Source organism: Cheilinus undulatus, linkage group 8, assembly GCF_018320785.1.
Source record: "Cheilinus undulatus linkage group 8, ASM1832078v1, whole genome shotgun sequence".
Taxonomy (NCBI): Eukaryota; Metazoa; Chordata; class Actinopteri; order Labriformes; family Labridae; genus Cheilinus; species Cheilinus undulatus.
The window spans coordinates 15,295,715-15,315,911 of record NC_054872.1 but is presented as its reverse complement, the minus strand read 5'-3'; the positions used below and the strand labels follow the sequence as shown (position 1 = coordinate 15,315,911).

Sequence of the window (20,197 nt, the reverse complement as noted above, 5' to 3'; positions counted from 1 at the left end):
ATAATGAGCTCAGTTTTGGGCAGGTTGAGCTGAAGGTGACGTTCCCTCATCCATTTAGAAATATCAGCAAGGCAGGATGAGATCCGAGCTGAGACAGTTGTGTCATCTGGTGGAAAGGACAGGAATAGCTGTGTCGTCTGCATAGCAGTGATAAGAAAAGCCATGGGAGCGGATGATTGCACCAAGTGAGGTGGTGTATATTGAGAAAAGTAGGGGACCAAGCACAGACCCTTGAGGCACCCCTGTTGATAAGCCATGCAGTTTAGACACTCCTCCCTTCCATGATACTCTAAAAGATCTCCCTGTGAGGTAGGACTTAAACCACTGTAGGGCAGATCCTGAGATACCAAGTGAAGAGAGTGTGGAGAGGAGGATTTGGTGGTTTACTGTGTCAAAGGCAGCAGACAGATCCAGCAGTAAGAGAACTGAGGACTGACCAGCTGCTCTGGCCAAGCCGAAGTGATTCCGTTACCGACAAAGTGCAGTTTCAGTAGAGTGGCCCGCCTAAAGCCAGACTGATTCTGATCAAGTAGATCATTGTTCTGCAAGTGTTCTGAGAGCTGGTTGAAGACTGTGCGCTCCAGTATTTTTGATAGGAATGGGAGAAGTGAGACCGGCCTGTAATTTTCAACCAGGGCTGGGTTGAGAGTGGGTTTTTTGAGCAGTGGTGTAACCCGCGCTTGCTTGAAAGCAGCTGGGAAAACACCTGTGGACAGAGAGGAGTTAATGATACAACTCACAGCAGGGCTGATTGTGGGCTCAATCGCCTGCAAGAGATGTGATGGTATCGGATCGAGGGGACAGGTTGTGGGCTTAGAGTCAAGCAGAAGCCTGGTGACCTCGCTCTCACTTAGTGGAGAGAACGAGCTAAGTGATGCATCACTAGCTGGTGGCAGAAAACTGAGTTGGACAGGCTCAGAGAATTGGTTGCTGATGGCAGAAACCTTGTCAGTGAAGTAGGAGGCGAACATGTCTGGAGTCAACATACTGGAGGGTTGTGGGTTTGAAGGAGAGAGGAGCGAGTTAAAAGCAGAGAAGAGTTTGCATGCATCAGTGGCAGCACAGATCTTTGATTGATAGAACGCCTTCTTAGCAGATTTTAGAGCAGAGGTAAAACAGGACAGTTTTTGCTGATAAGCACTCAAGTCAGTGGTTTGTTTGGATTTACGCCATTTTCTCTCTGCCGCTCTGAGCCCTGCCCTTTGGGTTCTGATGACCTCAGTGAGCCAGGGACAAGGTGGAGTATTACGAATAGGCTTAGACACCAGAGGGCAGAGTTTGTCCAGAGAGGAGGTCAGTGAGGAGCAGAATGTGTCTGTGGCCTCGTTAACAGTGAGTGTGAAGGACTCGTTACATGAGGCTAGTGCAGCTGAGACCTCGTCAGACAGCTGTGTTGGGTCAAGTGACTGAAGGTTTCTGCGGTATGATCTTAACTGAGTAGTAGATTGTTGAAGTTCAGGTAAGCCAAGTGAGAACTGAATGAAGTAGTGGTCAGAGAGGTGAAGTGGTGTTACACTCAAATTAGCCGTGGAGCAATTGCGAGTTAGAATCAAATCCAGTGTATTACCAGCCTTGTGTGTAGGAGGCGTTTGAACCAGTTTCAAGTCAAAGGAGGACAGTAGTGAAATAAAATCAGTAGCCTGGGCTCTATCCAAGTGGATGTTCATGTCACCCATGACAACCAATGGTGTGCCATCATCAGGGATGTCTGAGAGTAACATGTCCAGTTCCACAATAAAGTTGTCCAGGTGACCCCCAGGTGGGCGGTATACCACAACCATGTAAGCCTTTATTGGGGCAGTGACCTGTACTGCATGATATTCAAATGAGGTGTTATTGTCCAAGGGTTTGAACTGGCTGAAGTTCCAGCTACGAGAGAGAATAATGCCTGTGCCACCTCCTCGGCCAGAAGAGCGAGGTGTATGAGAGAACACTGCATCAACTGATAGAGCAGTTGGTGTTACAGTGTTCTCAGGACGGACCCAAGTTTCTGTCAGGGCTAGGACCTGAATGTTAGACAGTTTAGTGAGGGAATTGATGAATTCTGCTTTGTTAACTGCAGACTGGCAGTTCCAGAGGCCAACTGTGATAAAAGGTTGTGGAAAAGAGGCATTCTGCAAAGTGGATAGATTATGCAGGTTTCGTTTTCTGTAACTATTGTGCTTCTTTCTGTTCCCATATATGACTTGTATTTTTTGGTTGCACATGTTGCGTTAGACTGCTGGGGTGCGTTAGACTGTTATGAGGCAGTGCTGCCTGTCGGTGGCCTTGCTCGGTGGACTCGCACAGGTAGACTCGCTGGTCTTTACCCAATGTGGTCTTCACACAATTGGGCTTCCACAAGGGCTGACGCTTACGCTGACGCTTCAGCGCAGTCTGTGTACTTATATAGAGATATGCCACAGATGTGCACAATTGAGTTGATTGTGCACAGCCGCTAACCGCCCCAGCTGGCAAATTTAGATTCAAACTCTCTTAAAGCTTGGACTACAGTGAAACTCCGCCCCGGCAGTTTACACTTTTAGCAATCAATAGAGGGAGCCACACGCGTCAACTGCCTCACCTATTGTTGCAGAGAGAGTGAAACTAACACGTTCAGCCTAAGCAAAACTGCCAACAACCTACTTCCAACTGAAACAACCAAAAGCAGATTCCTCTTACCAAGTAGCTTCTCCCTTCCTATCTCAAAGATCAGAGCTTGTTCTGCTGGCAAATTTAGATTCAAACTCTCTTAAAGCTTGGACTACAGTGAAACTCCGCCCCGGCAGTTTACACTTTTAGCAATCAATAGAGGGAGCCACACGCGTCAACTGCCTCACCTATTGTTGCAGAGAGAGTGAAACTAACACGTTCAGCCTAAGCAAAAACTGCCAACAACCTACTTCCAACTGAAACAACCAAAAGCAGATTCCTCTTACCAAGTAGCTTCTCCCTTCCTATCTCAAAGATCAGAGCTTGTTCTGGTTCTCGTTTTTGGAACAACTTTAGAAAAATGTTCCTAAATGTAAATCTGTGAAGACTTTGAACATCTGACTATCTGTAGCAGGGGCAGAGACAAATGTGTCAAACATTTGGGGCTTAGCTCAAATCTAGGAAGCTCCAGACACATTCAGCCCGAAGAATGTTTTGCTTAGCAAGCACTTATACACACTATTTTCACACCACCATAAATACAGATGATTTTAAATGCCAACAATAAAACAATAATTTTGAAAAAAAAAAACACAAAAAAGAAGAACTTCCAATTTGGCTTCAGAAATATCCTTTAGAGCAGTGGTTCCATACCTTTTTTTCATATAGCTCCTCCACTTGTACAGGTATTTAATGAAAACTAAGCCCCCTATGAACCCCCCCAACCCAAAAGTTAAAAATCAATTTTAATTGTTTTCACTGACAAAATACCAACAAGAATAAGCCATCATACATTTGTTCCTACCAACAGATTTTCTTATAAATCATCTGTTTTGTTATGATTATTATGATTTAAAAAAAAAATACATTATTTATACCCTCAATCCCTCAAATGTCTTAAATGCTGCTTATATCAGCTTTATTTTATATCAACATTTAAAATACATGTGTTGCAGCCACAAATGTCTGGTGGCTGGAGTAAAGGAGTAAATTCTTGTTCCCTTACTGTGCACTTACAGATGAGCACTCTCGCCAAACCATTAAAGGCAAAGAAAGGGTCCTGCACATGCTCAGTCACTTGTATCACAAACAGACGTTTGCAGCCTTTCCTGGAAATCTAAGCCGGCTACATTTCTCATGAACGTCTCTTCTACTAATCATGCGGCTACTGCTGCCCCCCAAAATGCATTTCAGGAGTGTGTTGCCATGCTGTGATTCAGCCTTTCAAGAGAAGCCAGAGGAACAGCTGGGACCTGCAGACTCTTTGTAAAAGATCAAGGTTTTCCATGAGCTCATCAAGCTTTCCAGGATGTTTGATGAAAAAGCCATTAGAGACACAAGCTCCTGTCAGTCTTCTCCTAACACCACACAAAATACATTTTTACCTGACCTCATTATAACTGTGGAGCTGTAATTACGAAGTTTGGATTAAGATAATATAACTTAGTGGCCATCCTGCTGTCTTTCACCAATTTGTTTAAATATATTTTGTCTTCTTGTTACTCTTGAACTGACAGAGATTGTTTTCGATGAAACTTAAGCAGCTCTCTTTGTTATCTTTGGTGTTGAAATAGGTTCATAATTCAAACCTCTTCAAGACTGCAATAAAATCTTTATTTAAGCCCCAATGGAAACACAGCTTTGACTGTCTACATTTAACACAAGCTCAGCTGAGTGTGTTAAAGGCCATATCACGTTTTATAGGTTTGACCAGAGAGGAGATCTGGGGACCGCACTGTTTGTGTGCTTTAACTTACATCATTTCCAGCAGCTTTGGATAGGGTGCATGTGAGCTTTTACAGCATCCTCGAGGGGGCTAAATATCCGTATGGACTTGAAGATATACATTAGCACACTTGTGCTTATGTGTGAGAGTTTAAAGGTTTTAGTATGTGAAAGTGGTTGTGTGTATGTGAGTGTTTTTGAACCTGGATAGCCTCAAACAGAGGGGTCCCAACAAGGAACTCCTGGGAAAACAAGGGTGGGGGACAACAGACTTTGTTTTCTCACCCCCTTGGTTTTCATTTTAAATACCCCAATGCATCAAACTGTGACGTGCATTGAAATCTTTATTTGATAAGTTTGCATCATAAGAAAATCCAGATCACCCTCTGAGAAGAACTTGGGACACTGCCACTAATGTGAGACAAAGATAGTCATCAAAAGTGCTTGAATATCATTTTTCATCTTTTTGTTCCTGTAAGCTGCCTTTAACATTGTGAAACACCAAATCAAGTCCATTTTATTTAGTGTAATATCACAATCTACCCTTCAGCAAGACATGTGCACAGCATACAATGTTGAACTGGTTTGTGTCCCTTATCACAATGGAGTCACTTCTATCAAAGATGGGAGACTGAAAAATAGTGCCATGTTTACTGGGGTACCACAAGGTTCAGTACTTGATCCTTTTACTTTTCTGAACCATGTCAACCATTTTCAAAAAGCAATGAATGTCCATAAAAACACAATGCTAAACCTTACACAATCCCACATTAGTGTAATATAATATAATGGAAATATTTCATGCAGGAAAAAGGCATAAGGATACACAAGTGATGTCAACATTAGAGGTGATGTTACAAGATGGGGCTTATGTATATATGTATATATGCTCCACAGGAAGGGAAGGCCCTCCTGCTATAATTTCATCAATCTCTGGAGTGGGGATGCTGCATTTGTGACAAACCATGGATGGAAAAATGGTCGTTTTCAGAGGCGATGAGACCCTTGAAACCTGGATAGCTCGATCGGTAGAGCATCAGACTTTTAATCTGAGGGACCACGATTCAAGTGACTGTTCAGGCAATACACTATAATTTGATCAATCGTAAGGAACTCTCAAGTTTGGATGCTGCCTTTGTGATAAACCATGGATGGAAAATGGGATCTTTGAGGAGACTTAAATATGAAAGTGTAAGATGGGAAATCTGATGCATTTTTCTGTGAAGGTCAGTTCCTGGATAGAGACCATGATGCCTCTCTTCAACCAAATTCCTTGGGGTTTAATGCTCAGGTTGGCCATTTTTCCCCAGCAAGCAAAGCAGTGAAGCTTGGATAGCTCAGTTGGTAGAGCGTGAGCCTTCTAACCTGAGGTTCCAGGGTTTATTCCATGTTCAGGCGAGAATGCTATGACTTTATTTATCTTAAGGCATTCTGGAGTGGGGATGCTGCATTTGTGACAAACCATGGATGGAACAAAAATGCCATCTTTGAAGAAACTAAAATGTGGAACTGTCACGTGGAAAATTTGCTGCACTTCTCTTTGGAGGTCAGTGCCCATATTTAGTCCATGTTTCTTCTGTTCAACCAAATTCCTTAGGCACTAATGCTCAAGTTGGTTGTTTTTTTTCACAGAAAATAAAACTTTGAAGCCTGGGTAGCTCAGTCGGTAGAGCATCAGACTTTTAATCTGAGGGTCCAGGGTTCAAGTCCCTGTTCAGGCAATAATGCTATAATTTGATCAATCTTAAGGCTCTCTGGAGTGGAGATGCTGCCTTTGTGACAAACCATGGATGGAAAATGGCATCTTTGAAGAGATTTAAACATGAAAGTGCAATATGGGAGATGTGCTGCAGTTTTCTGTGGGGCTCAGTGCCCAGATTGAGCCCATGATGACTCTGTTCAACCAAATTCCCTGGGCTCTAATGCTCCCCTTACTCTTTTGTTAGGCAACTTGGCTTCCTCAAAGCCTGGATAGCTCAGTCGGTAGAGCATCAGACTTTTAATCTGAGGGTCCAGGGTTCAAGTCCCTGTTCAGGCGATAATGCTACAATTTGATCAATCTTAAGGCCCTCTGGAGTGGGGATGCTGCCTTTGTGACAAACCATGGATAGAAAATGGCATCTTTGAGAAGACAAACATGAAAGTCCAACATGGGTAGTCTGCTGCACTTTGCTGTGAAGGTCAATGTCCAGGTGGACTCCATGATACCTCTGTAAAACCAAATTCCCTGGGCTCTAATGCTCTGGTAAATTGTGTTTTCCCAGTATGTGAAGTCTTGAAGCCTGGGTAGCTCAGTTGGTAGAGCATCAGACTTTTAACCTGTGGGTCCAGGGTTCAAGTCCTTGTTCAGATGATAATGCAATAATTTGATCAACCTTAAGAAACTCTGGAGTGGGCATGCTGCATTTGTGACTAACCATGGATGGAAAATGGCATATCTGAGGAGACTAAACATGGGACATCTGCTGCATTTTTCTGTCCAGGTCAGTTCCCGGATAGATGCCTAGATGCCTTGATGCCTCTGTTCAACCATATTTTTTGGGCTCTAATGCTCAGGTTGCTTTTTTTTTCGAGAGACGCAGATTACTGAAGCCTTGATAGCTCAGTCGGTAGAGCGTTGGACTTCTAATCTGAGGGTCCAGGGTTCAAATCCCTTTTCAGGCAATGACACTATAATTTCATCAATCTTAAGTAACCCTCTAGTTGGGATGCTGCCTTTGTGACAAACCATGAATGGCAAATGGCATCTTTGAAGAGACTTAATCATGAAAGTGCAAGACGGGAAATGTGCTGCAGTTTTCTGTGGAGGTCAGTGCCCGGATAGAGACCATGATTCCTCTGTTTAACCAAATTCCTTGAGCTCTAATGCTCAGGTTGGTTGTTTTTTTCAGAGAGTTCAAAGCTTTGAAACCTGGATAGCTCAGCTGATAGAGCATCAGACTTTTAATCTGAGGGTCCAGGATTCAAGTCCTTGTTCAGGTGATGATGCTATGCTATGATTTCATCAATCTTAATTAACAGTCAAGTTGGGATGCTGCCTTTGTGACAAACCATGGATGGAACAAAAAATGGCATCTTTGAGGAGACTTAACAGAAAAGTGCAATATGGGAAATCTGCTGCATTTTTCTGTCGAGGTCAGTGCCCAGATTGAGGCCATGATGCCTCTTATCAACCAAATTCCTTGGGCTCTAATGCTCAGGTTGCTTGTTCTTTTTAAGAATGCCAAGCTTTGTAGCCTGGATAGCTCAGTCAGTAGAGCGTGAGACTTTTAATCTGAGCGTCCAGGGTTCAACTCCTTGTTCAGGCAATAAAGCTGTAATTTCAATAATCTTGAGGCTGCCTTTGTGACAGGTTTAATTCACAAAAATGGCAACAATCTACCACAGAAATTCTCAAGTCTTATCATCACTGTAAGTCAGGGAATCTCAATACTAACTTTAAATCTGTGTGGGCTGTTGTTGGAATGAAAGCACTGACTTAATTTGGTTACAAAATCCCTCCCTGTCTTTAAGATTACTCAAACAATTTGCCTTTCCTCTATTATTATAGCTCTCATTGTAGATGGCTTATCCTTGATTTACTTTGGCCTGTGACTTGATTTGATTGTTACTCTTTGGTATGTTGTCTTGAGGAACGGTTTATGATAGAATGGAAAACTTGTGTGTGAATAAATGCCAGGTACAGGTTGAAAGGTACTGATGACTAAATAAAGGAGAGATAACCATTCAAACAGAATCAAAGTTTATAAGTTTTAATGGTCTGCCGGTTAAAAGAATATCCATGATTGTGTGAGGTAATGAGGTTAAATCTACCATGCTGTCTCTCAATACTGTACCATAAAAAGGCTGAAGCAAATGGTTAAAAATGATTCAACATCTACCACCCTGGTATAATAAGCCTCAGATATGAGCCTTTTATAATGACCCATAACTCTTCCTGACCCAAACACACCTCAAATGTTTGTGCACAAGTTGTGAAGCGATGACCTCATAGAGGAAGCCTTAAGTACCGGCTCCTTCACACCATTCACCCAAACACATGTGCATATGCAGACGCCAGCTGCCCGAGAAGTTAACCTTCACCGTACAAACACAGTGAGCTGAAGTGCTGCTACGTAATGCTGTAATCAGTAGGAGGAATTTGACACAAGGTTATGTAAACCACTCAAAAGCTTCAGCAGACAGTAAAATACATGTGAGGAGGAGAGTTTTTCTTTAATGACCAAAATATTTGAGAGTAGAGGCTGGAAGTGAAGTGACAGGGAGAACGTTAGGCTATGATATTTCTGTTTTATCAGATTGAAACTCAATCTGTTCAAACTCACAAAGAGGAGAAGGACTTTGACACTTTCCTCTCAGATTTAAGTGGTGTGTTGTTGTTGGACTGGGGGAAAATCGAGACCAAGACAACTGGAAAAATAATGGCTGAAAAATAGCATCACCGTTTTTCTTTCTGTTTCTTCCATTTACTGTAATTGAGTAGCTTTTTTGTGTACTTGCACTTTTTAAGTACTTTTTAAAATCACTACTTTTATGTTTACGTAAGTATATTTTGGGTGAAGTATTTTACTTAGTTACATTTTAAATTGCATAAAGAACTGAGTAAAAAATCAACACTGAAAGCCAAAACAAGAAGGCCTAAGCTTTCTGCCAACAACAACAAAATGGTTGCAAGTTTGACCATAACACACAACGATCAATAGTAAAAAGTGAGAGATCGATCCCACATTTCATCCTGTTGCGTTTCACTTTAGGTTAAGTAACACCTTATGATAAACAACCTTGCTGGAGAACCTCTTGTTTGTATTACACATTAAATAAAGATCATATTTCACCTTGAAAACCCCTCTAGGATCACAAGTAGCTACTCAGTACTCTGAGCAAACTTTAAATGACTTACTTTTTACTTTTCCTTGAGTAGATCTACAGAGCAGTACTTTTACTTCTACTTATGTATGTATGTCTCCACAAAGTGTTTTGCTGGAAAGTGAAAGCCCAGTGGTGGATGAATTGCTTGTGCATTTAACATGCTTAGGTCTGGTCAGGTATAGGAACATAATATCATGATAAACAACTTGACATTTTTAGCTATGAGTATGTAAGGCCATCTCAATGGCAATTGTTGCTTTACTATTTTGCCTTAGGCCCTCATATTTGATTTTACAGTGAAGGTGGGCTGGCGTTAAGCCAAAAAGATTAACATGTATTAAAAAGAAAATGTCTTTCACACTGCAGGGCTCTAATGTCCCAACAATGATTGCACCAAAGCTATATTGTTGTAGTTCTCAACAATGGTTTTGGTCTTGAGAGCAGTCTCAAGACCACATGTTGAATATCTTGGTCTTGTCTCTGTCTCGGACTGGCCGGACTCTGGATTTTCCATCAAGATCGGTCGAGACCAGCACTGATCTGCTATTCTTCGACTTCATTAATCTGATAATAAGGAGCAGCACTTGCTAAAACAACGAATAACTACACTTGCAAAAACTCGGACATCAGTCCATCTTATTTCTAGTCAAAACACCTCTGAACACTTACTTTAGGCCTCATTTACCTGACAAATCTAGATAAACATCTTATTTTCAGATAATTAAAATAATTCTGGACTTGTCGGTGGCTTTTAAATATACAAGGATTTATTTTTTTACAAATAGTTAAAGATTAAGATTAAGATCTAAGTTTTTTGCATGTTGTGCTTTGAAAGAGTTGCAGACACCTTGTTTTTATCCATCAAATGTATTAAAAAGAAAACTAAAATTAAAGAGAGAATGCTCTTTAATTGTTCAACCTTGTCATGGTTTTTAAAATTGATTTCTATGGTCATGGTCTTGGCTTGCCTCGGCCTCGGTTTTGACTCAGTTTCAAGCCCCAAAAGACTTGGTCTTGTCTTGATCTAGGTCTCAGGCAAGTCTTGGTCTTGGATAGTGTGGTCTTGAGTACAACACTACAAAGCTGTGACTTTTCCAGCACTGCTGTTCTTCATCAGACTAACGTGATAAGTGTGTAGCATCTTACCATGTGCAGGTGATGGTAATTGTTTGAGATATCTGATAAAGTGCATAAGTGCTATGACTTTCACTACTTTGGTGCAATAAAAAACCTGGACATTTGAGCACTGTAGTGTACGACAGATTTGCTTGCTTATGAACACTTCCTGTCAGACACAGAAGCACTATTACATTTTAACCTGGATTTTTGAGGCTTTTTCACATTTTTCTAGTATAAACTGGAATAAAAGGAGACATGCTGCCCAGGTTTGCTGGCCACATTTCCTGAATTAAAAAGCTGTGTCAAAATCTACACTCCAAACGGTTTATTTATCAAACACTATATCTTCTTTATATGCACTGTATGTTTTTGATCAAACAAGGAAGAAAAGCTGTTAAAAAGTGTCAATGCTAGCTTGCTCCATTCTGTTAGCACACATACAAGGCAAAGAGAGAGCAAGCACAGCATGCAATCATGCACAGGATGCTGCAAAAAGAGGCAAATACTTAAATTGAGCATTTGTTGTAATGCAACTCACAAATGAGTTGTGTAAAAAGCAGAATTTAGCAGTAAAAGGGATTGATGATGTCATAAAGATTAACATGTTCGGTGCACAGTAGTGTTTGCACGTCTGCTCGTCATCTTCACTGCTCTGTTTATCACTAACAATAGATAGGCCACCTCTGTAATACATACAGTATTTGTATGCAGCCCTCATTAAGATGTCCTCTGAACTTACTTCTTTCATTAAAACTACTCAGTTTTGTAGTTTTGTAGTTTTAGACAGTTTATAAAATAATGTTAGGTTTAAAGCCCATAAATATAGTTAATGGATGGGTTGGGTTCAGGTGGAGTCGAGCTGGAATTTTTTTGGTCTAAGCTTTTTCAAGGTGATCTAAGCTCTACTACATACTTTAAATATCTAGTCACATTGACCTTTGACCTTCATCCTCAAAAATATTTTCAGTTCATCCTTGAGTCAGAGTGGATATTAGTGCAAAGTTTGAAGAAAATCCCTTTAAGCGTTCTCTTACCTCAGCCCCCTTCAGAGGTCTAGAGTCTTCCTTGTCTTGTCAGGGCTGTCATGGCCCTGATCTGATTAGACAGGGGCCTATAACAGGCAGGTGGTCATGATGTTATGGCTGATCAGTGAGTTTAGCTTCTTCAGACTGATGTGCACTCGTGGGTGGATGCATGATGGAAATCTATCTGTAGCTGCCAAAGCTTCACTTGTTTTTCTCATCTTCAGTGACTCTCGTATATGAGAGCACCTTTAACCTCTTAACCCTGCCACACCTCAGTCCCTCCGCTCAGCAGACTCCCCTCTGCACGATCACGCACAGGCAGCACGCACACACTCGGCCAAGATGCATCCATCACCTTAGACACTAAATCAAAATAAATCTGCATGGCTAAACTAATAAATATAACTCAGTCTTAGCTTTTCTTTTCCTGTTCTCTCCCACAAAGACACACAGTACCCTAAATCTCTCACACACCCCCAGCCCTCATAACCTTGACATATGTTACGTTAGCCAGACGTCAGCCTCGGTCAGGTGGTGTCGGAGAGCAGAAAGTAGGTGAGCTCATCTGGGAAAATCATACAGCGATGGCCTGACGTAACAGAAAAAACATTAAGGAGTCTGCTCAGGAAAAAAGGGGAAGATTGTGCCACCTGACAATCCATTCATCTAACAGAACCATTTTTCTAGCCCCACTCTATCACTTAGGCAACATTAAAAGCACTTTAATTTAATAAATAATCAGGTGAAATTATTCAAAATCACACCACATTAAGCAACAATTGTAGCCGAGGGACTGAAAGAGTCCTCCTTCTCAGAAGTGATGCTCTGTCATGCTTTCCTGGGATTTTTAGAAAGATCTCCATGGCAGCAGTATGTTTGTTATGCTCACACTGAATCCAAATCATCAGGAAAATACAGGAGACACAGAAGGAGCGAAGAAGAGATAAAGACGCATGAAAATGGAATGTGTGGCAGGGTGGAGGAGGGTCGCTCCAGTGTCAGATCTGTTAAAAACACCTTCAACAAGCTGGGCTGAGCAGAGGTGAACGACTGAGGTGAGACATGACCTCACCTCATTGAGAAGAATTTATGAGTTATGTGAGCAGGTGTATTTTTCATGCTTAGCTGTTTTCTATCCTGGACTTGTAAAGAGATGATGAAATAGATCAGAGACTGAAACCAGGCCTGGCCTTTCAGATTTTGGTCTCACTTTCTTACCTTGCAGAGGGTTGGTCTAAGATGACTTTTACCTTTGTCATTGCTCTTTTGACTTTGACTTCACTAAATCTTAAGTGTAGGGACCCAGGCTCTTGAATCCAATAACCTGCCGTCATTTGTTTGATGTCAGGACATGGGATAGTCAGTAGGTTTACTTGAAGTTAGAAAAGTGGTAATCCAACTCCAGCTGGACTTTTGAAATGCATGTCACCATGTTAAAGCTTTATCAGGCCACATGAATCAGCCAGATGTTGACCCAGTGCACTGGACCTGAATCTAAACATCAGGAACGACAAATGCTTTTGTCATGTGGCATGACGGACCGTGCTTACAGGGCGTCTTATGACCCAGGCATTCCAGGATTTTTGTTGCATCCTCAGTCTAGTTTGGCACACTCAGCTTACATGAATAACACGTATCCTGACACTGACCTTCTGCAGTTTTTGACGGTTAAATCCACACCAGTATCTCAGATTCTGCTAGCAGCTAGCAGCTAATGCCACCATCCATATTGTGACTGGGCTGTGACAACCAATGGCAGGATGTTCCATCATTGCGTCATGTACATGCCAACTGCACATCCTAGAGGAGGCAGCCTGAATAGCTTTTAATGGAGAGAAAGGTATATGGTGACCCTCTGTGACTGCAGAGAGGAACTTTGAAAAATGGCTCAAATAGAGCTAACAAAAAAAAGTGCAGGGACTTTTTTTTTTTAAATATGTGATTATTTTGAGGACTGATTTGATTGATTGATTATTTTTTTAACTCTTTGTTCCCTGAGAGATGGGAAAACAAGTTTGTGCAGGAAAAAGTCTTAACTTTTATTGTTTATTGTGGGTTACACATAAAAGTATTTAAATCTCCATTTCTTTTGTCTTTATAGTCCTGACTTTAAAAATATTCAAGTGACATGCAGCACACATGTTCTTAAAGCCCAGGTTTTCCTGAAAAAAGGATGAGAGCCTGACTTTATACAGCAGGGTCGATGTTTTACAAGCTTTTTAAGGCAATACATCCAGGTGAGACAAAATGGTTAAAAAATACCTTAGGGTTCAGAGGATTAAACACATGTTGTGCTGTGCACAAAAATACATAATAAGTGAGGGATGGGTAAGTCGTTCATAACGCCAAGTACTGAAGAGCTGAAATTAGAAGTTTGCAAAGAGTTCCAAACAGTTTAAACTAATGAAATCACTCTGAGATGATATCAGCCAGCTTTCAGGTTTTTTGGTTACAGACCTGGCAGCAAGCAGAAAGACTTACTACCTCATCATGGCTGTCTTGTGACCTGAGTAAACACAGAGCAGCAGTATGACAGCACTGTATGATGTCCAAGTTCTTGGATCCGTAGGCCTTGATACTCTGACATTACTCCACTCTACACGTGAGTGTGATGTGATTGACTTCAGAGGCTCTGCACAGAAAAAAAGGATGGGAATGTTACTGATCATTATCATGATAATAATGAAGATGTATGCTCTGTGTGTGTGCAATGCATTTGTAATAAATCAGTGTATCTCTTATTGCTGTGTGTAGCACTCGTGAAGCAGAAGAGATTTGTGCACACTTAAGATTTTTCTTTTCTTCATGTTAATGACTGTTCACAGAAACGTCCTGTAGAGGTCCAGATGTGAGGATTTGCCTGTTGGTGACACCCATCATAAATTTAAAAGCTTTAACTAATGAGCGAATGGGGGAGGGTTAGAACACACATGCACGAATGTGAAGGAGGGAAAAGAAATGAATAATTACGATGACATTCAGAAAGGTGTACAGGGGAAAACAAAACCACATCTACCATGCAGCTCAGAGGATTAAATGGGCCCACGCTGCACAGACAGAACGGTTTTGGAGGAGACAGATGTCCAGAGTTACCCCTACAACTCAACTTGCTGATGTGAGCCCTGAACTCGAGCACAGTTGCATCCACATTTCCACTAGACCACGCTCAGATACACATTAACCATACCCAAGACCACCTCTTCAAGCAGAGCTGGGCTGCTTCCTTTCTACTGATCCACTTAACCGAACTTTGGGGCCATGTGGATTCCGGCCCTGCTCCCTTATGTGAAACCACCCTTAGATGCAGGAATCTGTTTATCCTGATAAATTAATTACCATCAGATTGGAGCTGGTATGCCATTGCAACAGATTGCCATCCATCTGCTGCCCACTTTGTACAGTTTTTTCTGCATAAACCAAGGCCTGCTTAAACATGATGGGTAAACACTACACATGGAAACCAAAATCCAGACTGGACTAGTACCAGAGAAAATTATATGGACAATCTCTTTATGTCTTTATCAGGATCAGACATTGCACCTTCAAAGAACATATTTAACTTCATGTCATCTTTTCATCACAGTGAATTATGCCGTTCCAATGAATGCACATATTGAAACATGTTTTAGCAATGTCCTGTTGTCAAAATGTTGGAAATTATCTTTTTTGTCCTGAAATCTTAACAGAGTTGGAGTTATCTGAGATACAAAAGTGTGAGGAGGACAGCAGCTCTTTAAAAACATAGATCTAGCTAACCTAAAGCATCTGATGATGAAGACTTTGCTTTGTGCCATCTATGAATCATTTAATTTGAAAAACAGAATTTGAGCTCGAGATGTAGACAGAGAGCCAGAAGATCTCAGAAGTCATAAGCTTTCCTGGAAAAGTGGCCTTAACTGTTGAGGTCATGCTGAACAGAGACATGCGGAAAAGATCACAGTGACTGGATCGTGCTAATTTATTTGTGCTACCCTAAGAACAAATAGTTCAACAGTAGGATTGTACACAACAAATAAGAATTGTGATGTCATTTTAAACTACTGAAAGAAATAAACACAATAGTGATGATCCTAATCTCTGGCCCTCTAATTGATAAGTGGATGATGCATTTCAAAGAGACACAAAATTTCCATCAAAGCGGTACATGACTCCTGTCCTTTTAAAGCATAGCAGCATACCTTGACAGTGAGACACCTAAAGATGACAACCCCTCACTTGGATTGGATTAGAGTGGCATTATGGTTGCATCCTTCCCTGAGAATTGAGTTTTTTAATGTTGTGCAGACAACTTCCTTCTGACATGTATTCAATCACAATGGGCTGCACCATCATTTCTGTGTATCATAAAGTGCACAGTCAGGTGCATAATGCAGGACCCTGAGCAGATCTGCTTCTCACACCAGCATGATGTAACTGTTTATCAGGAGGCTTGAGATTGACCTCAGCTCTGGCTCTTGTTTTGTTACTTCTAAAAATAGTTTGACAAAGTGTTTAAAATATGGCACCTTCTGCAGACTGGCCTCAAAAGCCCCCCAGTAACCCAACAACTGACCTCACTCAGGCTTTTTCCAGTATTTTCTATCTATGGTCACTGAGTCATTTGGATGGATTAGGGGCGACTGTGGCTCAGTGATGTTGTGATCAAGCTTGATCACAAACTGTTTTTTTTTTTTTTTTTTTTTTAAATCAGAGCAGTTAGGGGAAAAAGGACAAACATGGGCTGTAGAGGTACAAGCCTATAATAGAATGTCCCTATCTCAGCACATGTACAGTAACATAGTTTAGATCATTATTGGGATTAACATTTAGAAAGTGTACTATTGCCTCATAGGAGAAGGATACTACCCCTGTTCCTCAGTGTGAATGGCTGAAGCCTTATATGTGGGAGCTCCGTGTCCCGTCTGTCTGTTATTCATCCTCCCTCTCTGCCTGTTAAACTGTGCCAGTCTTTAAGTCAACATGTAATATGCACTTTAAGGAAGTTTGTTTTGTATTTGTGTTTGGCATTGCAGGAATGTACATTTTGACCTGTCAAACATGAAAACTTATGAATGAATATTTATGATTTCCTCCGTTCACATGATGAATATTTATGTTTGTCATGCTTTGGTCTAATAGTTGACATGAGGGACGCTGCCAGAACAAACACAGACCTGTTTGCACACATCCCTGACATCAAGACTGTTTACATGTCACAGTTAACTCTGGGGAATTTCATGAATTCTCGTATGCAGTCATTTTAACCCTACGAAAATTGTGAAGGCAAACATCTGGCTTAGTCTTGTTCACAATTAACAAAAAATTATACTGTATTTGATTTTTTTTTTACTTTTATTCAGTGTTAGTCACATTAAGATTTTTAACTTGGTGAGATTTTTTGGTCCTGACATTGATTTTCAAATCAAGTCTGTGGTCAGAGAGGTGGATGATGGAGTCTCATACAGCCAATTTTGGGAAATTGTCTTGGAAGATTGTGTCCAGGAAATGCTATTTTATTTCTCAGAATGAACTGAGCCATTGTTGTACAGACAACTTGAGAGGTCCCCATTTTGAAGATTACAGCTTAAAAGAACAACAACAACAAAAAAAAACTTCATGTATGAGGCCAGTAATTACCCAGATAGAGTTAAATAATCCTCAATAGCTCGCAAAAAGTTAGCTACTCAAATTTTTCTTATGTAACTGTTGATTTTTTAATGCAGGTCTTTTAGTATAAAAAAAACCTTACCTAACAGTCCACAGGGCATTGTAATTGATCCTAACCTATAAATCTGCTGAGAATTACCAAACATGGCTGATTTTGTCATGCTTATCAGACAGACGGGATGCTGAGCCTTTTTGCTAAATAATGAAATGTGATTTCCTCTGAGGGTCCCTCATCTGTCTGCCGTGGCTCTCCATTTTTGCAGCACTCCACATGTTTCTGATGCATTGATTTTCACGGCCTGGTTTAAGTCTGAGGTTTGTTTACAAAACACGGTCAAATCTAAAGGTACGGTGAATTATCAACTGGAACATTTTCAGGATGAGCTTGCTGTCCTGAGGCTTGGAGTGGTCGCAGGGATCATCTGAAGTTTAAGTCTGCTTTGTTGTCATATTATGCACCATATCATGAAGTCTGTATAGAAGCTCTAAAGAACTGCCAAGATGGTAAAACTACAGGGATGAGCTGATTTCAAATTTTCTAAATTCAGAGTAGTGAACATGTAGGAACAAATTTTAGAATAACAAAGCATGCCTTCAATTATAGCTTTTTAATTGTTTAAAGCAAAAACAAAACAAAACAAAATGGCTTTTTATCAAATTGTTACCGATGTTTTCTACCCTATAGCCAGAGGGCTTGTGCAACAAGGGCTTCCTGCAGGAAGGGACATTGCACTTCTCTGATCCACAGCACCATGGTCTGTCTCTGGCGTGTGCTATGAACGCCACTCTGCTCTGCCTGGGATATGCACTTTTTGTATTTTCAACATAACACAACAATCTAACAGACTAATGCAGAAAATAAGCCAGATGCAGGAACGCACTGAGCATCCAGTCAATTTCAAAACAAAACATCATGCACAGGCATATCATCACTCGTACGTCAAATCAGGGAGCAAATAAACCTTGAAGAGGCAAAGTAACAAGCTCTTTGTATGTCATTTTCTGTATACCTGTGAATTTGTGATTGCCATATCACCATGCTTTTCTGGTCTGCATTGAGCTGTGCTCCTGTTCAGGACCTGACCCAGAGGGCAAAGGTGCATGCCAGAGCAAACCCATAGAACAGAATAAATGCTACAGACACGGACCCTGTGTTACAGCTGTGGTTTACCTTGAACTTCCACATACTCCACCTGCATCCCAATCCGTTTGCAAAGTGCCCTGTGGAGCATATCGTCCCCTTTCTAGTAAATCTTTGCAATCCCACTGCCTGTGCTCCAGTCCATCTCTAGCAAGTCAAGAAGTACCACTCCATTTTTGAGATGCCAGGTCTATTGTAATCAGTGACTGCTGTTGGTGTGAATCCACGTAGAGCAGATCAATCCAAACAACCAGAAAAGCATGCAAAGAATCCAGTCAACTTCAAAATACAATGCAATGCCAAGACTCACGATTGACAACTCATCCCCATATCAACATTTCATCTCATCCTCTGGCCCCTCATGGCACAAGCAAAAGGTCATCAGGAGGTCAGTAGGTTACAGAACAGTGCCACTGATGAGGAAAAGTTAACTTCTGAGGAGTTGTTCAGAGTTCCTGTCGGTGAAAATTAGAAACACAGCCACTGACTGGTCAGTGAATGCAGCAGAAGATATCAGGTTGGGGATAAGTGGAGTAGGTTTTCAGGCAGGGATGCCCTTGTTCATGGCTATCGAGAGTGCATTTGCCACTTGCTTGAATTGTTAACTTTAGATGTTATTGTTATTATTGCTGCTTTTGGTTCTTAAGATAAATGAAGGAAATAGAAATACAAAAGTTAGAAGTATAGTTTGACAGTCAGCCTGATTCTCCAAACCACTGGTGGTGTGTTTTGTATTACAGTGCTGATATCGCAAAAGAAACCAGGTGTGGACTATAAGAGCCAAATCTACTCTGTCCTCATGAATGTGTGACCGTTTAGGAGTTGCTGATGGCACTGATGGAGTGATATTAATGATTTCACATAATGATGTAAAGATCCAAGCCAGCTAGCTTTGCTTCCAGCTACATGATGTTTGGATGATACGAGACAACAAAGCCAAAAACAACATCTGATAGAGATTGTTTTTCCATAACAGCAAAACAACAGAAACAGCCTCAAAGACTGTTTCTTTGGGAATGTGACCATGTGTCAGAAAAGCAAAGTAAAAAGATATTGAAACACGGGGAATGTATAAGTATGTATGCATACATTTTCACAGTGAGCCGTGTGCTTGAAGCAAATGATGACATTTTTCACCCAGACTTGACCAAGACATTTTTCTGCCAACCTAGTGGGTTGGGGTAAGCTGAGCACAGCAGGCATAAAACACAAAAATTCACCGTCAGCAAGGGGGAGTCCAGGATGATGGTTTTATCATGCAACCATTGAATGACTGATGAGTTTTTTCTTACTTTGTTCTACCTGCTGGTATGTATTCATCACTCAACTGTAAATACTGTAAGTATGTCAAATCACATGAAGCACTGATATAAAAATGAAGCTGTAATTATAGTCTTAATGAACTTTACCTTTGACTTCCAAAATCTGACCCGTTTACCGTTAAATCAGAGTGAAGATATGTGCAAAGTTGAAAGAAAATCCCTCAAAGCATTCTTGAGGTATTTTGTTCACAAGCAAAGGATGCACATCAGCCCTGTGGCCTTGACCTTTGACCTCCAAAAATCTAACCAGTTAATCCTGGGGTCCGTTCACATGGTCTAATTTGCTTAGAAAGGTTCCTATACGAGTGAAACAGCCCCAAAGTATTTTTGTGTTGGACTAAAGGCAGTTCAAATTCTCTAAATACTAAAGAAAGGGGCTTCATTGCTTCATTTATTATCCCCTTCAGCATAAAATACACTGGACCATCTTTTATGAAGAAAAAGGAGAAATTAATGCCTCACAATTCCTTGCAACAGCAAGATGTACAAACCAAGCAGCATCCGAAATAACCGAAAAGGCACGACAACCATGCACGTACTGTCCCCTTTTAAATTATTTTTTCGTCACGTGTACGACCCTGTTAATGTGCTGTATGAAGAAATCAAAAGCGAATAAGCAATGGTACAGAAGAGCAATGTAACGTATAAAAGGAATCAATGGGGAAACATGAGGCTACCATGAGGCTTTTGGTTCCCATTATGTATCCATTGTAAATGCA

The 20,197-nt window shown here is 41.0% G+C and overlaps 5 non-coding genes and 1 pseudogene across 5 annotated transcripts; all 6 read left to right on the top strand.

Annotated features, from left to right (window-relative positions):
- LOC121513492 overlaps positions 1 to 20,197 on the top strand; it is a 119,062-nt pseudogene that overhangs the window by 15,868 nt on the left and 82,997 nt on the right.
- On the top strand, positions 6,005 to 6,077 carry trnak-uuu. Its single transcript has one exon. It is a non-coding gene; the product is annotated as a tRNA-Lys (tRNA).
- On the top strand, positions 6,322 to 6,394 carry trnak-uuu. Its single transcript has one exon. It is a non-coding gene; the product is annotated as a tRNA-Lys (tRNA).
- Positions 6,948 to 7,020, top strand: trnar-ucu. Its single transcript has one exon. It is a non-coding gene; the product is annotated as a tRNA-Arg (tRNA).
- On the top strand, positions 7,266 to 7,338 carry trnak-uuu. Its single transcript has one exon. It is a non-coding gene; the product is annotated as a tRNA-Lys (tRNA).
- On the top strand, positions 7,592 to 7,664 carry trnak-uuu. Its single transcript has one exon. It is a non-coding gene; the product is annotated as a tRNA-Lys (tRNA).